Source organism: Ursus maritimus, unplaced genomic scaffold, assembly GCF_017311325.1.
Source record: "Ursus maritimus isolate PB19 unplaced genomic scaffold, ASM1731132v1 scaffold_2, whole genome shotgun sequence".
Lineage (NCBI taxonomy): Eukaryota > Metazoa > Chordata > Mammalia > Carnivora > Ursidae > Ursus > Ursus maritimus.
This window is the reverse complement of record NW_024424452.1, coordinates 4229258-4234608: the sequence shown is the minus strand read 5'-3', so window position 1 is coordinate 4234608 and position 5351 is coordinate 4229258.

The window sequence follows — 5351 nt, the reverse complement described above, 5'->3', positions numbered from 1 at the left end:
GGAGTTCAGACAGGGCCAAGTCTGTCCACCCAGCCCCTTTCCAAAGGCCTGGGTCCCGGAACTAGAAACAGTCAGTCCCCACCCCACACCAGTTCCTTCCAGTCGGCCCCACCGACAGCGAAGGCCAGGCTCGGGGGTGGAGGTGCCAGGAAGGTGGGAGAACCGCCCGTCCCCCTGCCCCCTCCCCACGTCAGGTTTCCAGCTCCCTACTTCTTCCCTAAATCCTCAGGCTACATCCCACCACCAACCCCGCCCGGGATGGGGCCAGAGGTAGCCTGGAGCCGGTGGGTGGAGAACTCCGGAGGGGTGTGCTCCAAGGCCTGCGAGAGCTTGGGGGTGGGGCCTCTGCGCGGGCAACGCCCCTCCCCAGCCCCTTTTGGAGCATCCCTCTCACCCGCCCCCAGCTCCCGGGAATTCCGCTGAGTCACTTCCGAGGCGTCAGCGGCAGACCCAGAGGGAACAATAAGGATCGTTCGATTCCCGAGGCAGTGGTTCAGCGCTCACCTGGAAGACCCGGCCCGTACCTTGTCTAAAGGCCTCGTCGTGGCCAACGAGGCCAACCCCACCTCGTCCCCTGCCACTCTCCCCCATCCATCCTAGTGACCACGCAGGCTCCTGCCTCAGGGCCTTTGCACTAGCTTGTGCCCTCCGACTGGCACGCTCCCCCCTGGGCACCTGTAGCCTGCACATCCTTCCCACCGTCACTGCCAAGGCGTCTGCTCCAGTGGGGATGTTTCAGAGAGGAGCAAGGGGGGGAGCTGCCAGCCTGACCCGCAGATGCTCGGATGGGCAGTTAGATTGGAAAAGATGCAAACTACTAACTGGGAGCGCCACGTGCCGTATGGTGCAAGTGGACAGGTGTGTGCGCCCGGTGTGCGTGACCGTGTGACGGTGCAAGGCTGCCTGTGCAAAGCGTAGACCCCAGCGCACTGAGCTTGCTTCACGCGAATTCCCCACCGGCCCGGATGCCGGTCTTGCAGCCATTGTCTCCCGGCTCCAAGCCCATCCTTCACAGCGAGGCTCCGGCTGGGGGCTGCAAACTACGATTCCCAGAATCCCTGGTCGCCCCCGGAATTCCTGCTGGGTTCGGCCAATAGCAGCCGCCGGGACTCAACCTTTCGGATGCTGGGGACTTTGCAGTCGCCTTTAGCATCTGAGGATGACATAGGGAGCCCTTCTCAGAATCGTGCTTAAAAAAAAAAAGTTGAAACCTTTAAGTTGTGTTTTTATTGTATCCTGCCTTTTTAAAATTGTGGTAAAATAGCATAACATAACATTTCCCATCTTAAACAATTTCAACTGTGGAGTTGAGTCATAAGTATCCACTCTGTTGTGAAACAGCACTCCAGAACTTTCTCTCTTTGCAAATCTGAAACTCTATACCCTTTAAATTCTCCTTTCCCCTAAACCCCCTGGTAATCACCCTTGTACTTTCTGTTTCCAAGTTTGACTTTAGGTATGCCGTGCAAGTGCAATCATACGATACTTGTCCTTTTGCAGCTGGCTTATTCACTCAGCACCATGTCCTCAAGGTCCATCCGTGTCCTAGCACGTGTCACAATCCCCTTCCCTTTAAAAGTGGAATTCTGTCGCATTGCGTGTACCTGTTGTTTATCCATTCATCATAGACAGACACTTGGTCAGAATGAGGCACTTTTTAAAAATTTATTTATTTATTTATTTATTTATTTATTTATTTATTTATTTCAGAGAGAGTGAGAGCACAGTGGGAGAGGCAGAGGGAGCGAGAGTCTCAAGCAGATTCCCCAGCAAGCACGGAGCCTAACTCGACTCTGGGCTAGATCTCAGGACCCCGAGATCAGGACCTGAGCCAAAACCAAGAGTCAGGGGCGCCTGGGTGGCTCAGTCGTTAAGCATCTGCCTTGGGCTCAGGTCCCGATCCCAGGGTCCTGGGATGGAGTCCCGCAAGGGGCTCCCTGCTCAGCGGGAAGCCTGCTTCTCCCTCTCTCACTCCCCCTGCTTGTGTTCCCTCTCTCGCTGTCGCTCTCTCTGTCAAATAAATAAAATCTTTAACAAAACAAAACAAAACCCCGAGAGTCAGATGCTTAACTGACTGTACCCCCCAGGTGCCCCCGGAATGATGCTTTTAGATTCATACAATAAAATGCATAGAATTACAAAGGAAACTTTGTGATTACAGCTGTCAGCAAGTTGAAAGTACAAACGTGTGGCCCTGTCACCATATATGCATTTCTTTATTCATGCATTAAATAACATATCTCAAACCTAGAAACTCTAGACTGTGGGGCCTCCGGTCGGGTTTCTGTCCACCAGACCTCGCGTGTTCCCATGACATCGGCCAAGCAGCGCCGTAATGGAGCCCCACTACTTCATTCCTAAGGACACCATGATCAGTTAGCTCCATCAGAAACTCCTGCAGATCCGAACTTTGTGGGAATAGCTTCATCTCTGTGTCATTCGCCCACCTGGCCTCTAATGCTTAAGAGTTTCCGCTCAGGGGGCGCCTGGGTGGCACAGCGGTTAAGCGTCTGCCTTCGGCTTAGGGCGTGATCCTGGCGTTATGGGATCGAGCCCCACATCAGGCTCCTTCGCTGTGAGCCTGCTTCTTCCTCTCCCACTCCCCCTGCTTGTGTTCCCTCTCTCGCTGGCTGTCTCTATCTCTGTCGAATAAATAAATAAATTCTTTAAAAAAAAAAAAAAGTTTCCGCTCAGGCTCTGCCATTTGGGGTTCCACCAGCCCCCTGAGATCAGGAGCCCACCCCAGTGGAATACCACACCCCCCCGCCAGCACCCAGAGGGTAGCCGCGCAGGGATGAGGCTGCTGCCCCACCAGTGTATTTCTCAAAGGCGTGCATGTCACACGTGGCGAGTCACTTCCATTGGCCTCTTCCTCCCACGTAACCCTGGGGAAAGTTCTGGCCTATCTGCCTCACTGAATGTAGGCCATGAATGGGTTGGTTGAAACTTCAGTCTACAGACCTGGCAGACTGTTGGAGGCCCTTCCAGCCGCACCAGCTGACCCCTGACACTCTGGCTCTGGGCTGCTCATACCCATACACCCAGCCCCCCGATGCAGTGTCCCAGTCCACCCTGTTGGGCCTCACACCTCGGAGCCCTTCTCCACCCAGAGCCCCTACCTTCCTACTGATGGAAACTAGCAACGTTTGGGGACGCCTGCTGGGTGACTCAGTCAGTTAAATGTCTGCCTTTGGCTCAGGTCATGCTCTGGGGGTCCTGGGATCAAGCCCCGCGTCAGACTCCCTGCTCAGCGGAGAGCCTGTTTCTCCCTCTGCTGCTCCCCTACTTGTGCTCACTCACTCTCTCTCTTTCTGACAAATAAATAAATCTTAAAAAAAAAAAAAAAAAAAGGAAATTAGCAACATTTGGAGTATAAGCTATTTTCTCCAGAGTCAACCTTGACTTCTGAGCGCCTGGGGCAGGCTGAAATCTGACCCTCATTCCAGGGTGGTGGTGGGGGAGCCTGCAAAGGGTCCCTTCAGACGAGGGTGTTACGGGGTCTTCAGCAGGGAAGGTTAGATTCCTCAGATACTGGAGGAGGGGCAGCTTCTGTCAGCTTCCAGTGCATTCACCCAGATGTCCAGACTCAGGGTGACCAGCCCCACAGTGCGATCATGTGCAGGAGAGAGGGGGTGCCTGTGTACCCTCTAGGCCTCAGATTTCTCATCTAAAAAAGGAGGAGAGAAATGTCTCCCCCCATAGCGTCGCTGGGAGACTGCAGCCAGACCTCTTGGTGGGTGGCTGATGGCTGGGTCCTGGGGCGGCTAAGGGCGTTCCTCTTGCTTGATGTTTTCCCACGGCCTCCTCTTGTCCAGCAAGGCCTGAAGTGAGGCAGAGCCTGAGGAGGTGAGGGAGGGTTGAAAATGAGGTGCTATGGAGGGGGGGACCCCTAGTGGGCTGGGTTGCACAGGGAGAATCCAGTCACTCCCTAATGCTAGGAATGCGGACACACAGGGCCGCCTAGCCAGGAAGGAGAATGTCCCCGCTAGAGGGCACCCGAGAGGTGTGTCTTCCAGCCAGTCCTGCCTCCGTCCTGCCCAGAGCCTGCTGCCAGCCCCCCACCCCTTCTTCCTCACTCTCTAGGCCTCCCCTTCACTTGAGCTGTTTCACATCCCCTACCACGGGCTCCCTTGCCCCCTGGCCACAGAATATCTCTGTCAGTCTCTCTTGTTCACGCTCCCCCAGACCCTGCCCTTCTCAGCCTGGGGCACCTTGGCCTAGTCATGTAAACTTGCTGCCTTTGGAGGTCTCCATCCCCCAAGAGGGTCATGGGAGGCTTTCACCAGAGAGCCCAGACGCAGTGCCCATGTATGGGGGTTCCAAAATAGTGGGAGGAAAAGCAGGCTACCATCCTTTTGCTTTCTCTTCTCTCTTCCCTCTCCTTTCCTGGATGCCCTTTCTTAACCCCTCCTCCCTTCCTCCCTGCACCCTCCTCCCTTCCTTCCTGCTGGCCTGGGTTGCCCACAGCCCTCTGGGGCTCTCTGGGCTCTGTGTCCCCAACAGTGTTGACCGACCGGCTGGCACCCACGATCCCTGTGTGTCCTCACCACCTGCAGAGGCTTCCTGAGGATCCAGCCACCTGGAATCCGAGGCCAGGTGACCTGCTGGCCTGTGTCCTGACGGTACGCTCACCTGGAGTGACCCTGGCCCCAGGGACAGGACAGGACAGGACAGGCAGGGCATGGGGTTGGCTGGCCCCATTTGTCAGAAACACAAGCCTTCCCAGCCAGGCAAGGCTAGGCCATTGGCCTCATGGAGCTGTGGGCTGAAGACCTTCCCACCCTGGCCCCCCACCCTAGCAAGTCATCCCTTCTCCCAGGGTGGGGCTTAGGAAAAGGGGAGCCCCATACAGACCCCTGTATCGAGCATCTACAGCATACCTAGGGCTCATACCCAGCATTTTGCATATATCACTGCATATAATTCTCAGTAAACTTTCCCCAAAAGGATTATTGATTGCCCCATTGAACAGAAGAAGAAACCGAGGGTCAAAGAGGTTGACCACCATGTCCAATTCCCAGCCCTTGTGCTTTTTGCCCCTTTCATTGTGAAAAGTGGGCAATATTTCAAATACACAGAAAAGGACAGAGAGGAAGATAATGTACCCCCAGACCTAGTCATCATCTTACCGTGTTTCCTTCAGCTTTGTTTTCTGAAAGAAATATAGGAGATCAGAATCAGTGGGCACCCACCCTTCCATGTGTCTCCTTGCACCCCCTCCCACCTGTACCCCAAAGCTGTAACAGCGACTCCCTCCCATGTTCCTATGGCCTCTGTACCTTTGTGGACATCCCTAAACAATGTATGGGAGTGTCCTGTGTGTGCTTTTTTTTTTTTTTTTTTTTTTTTTT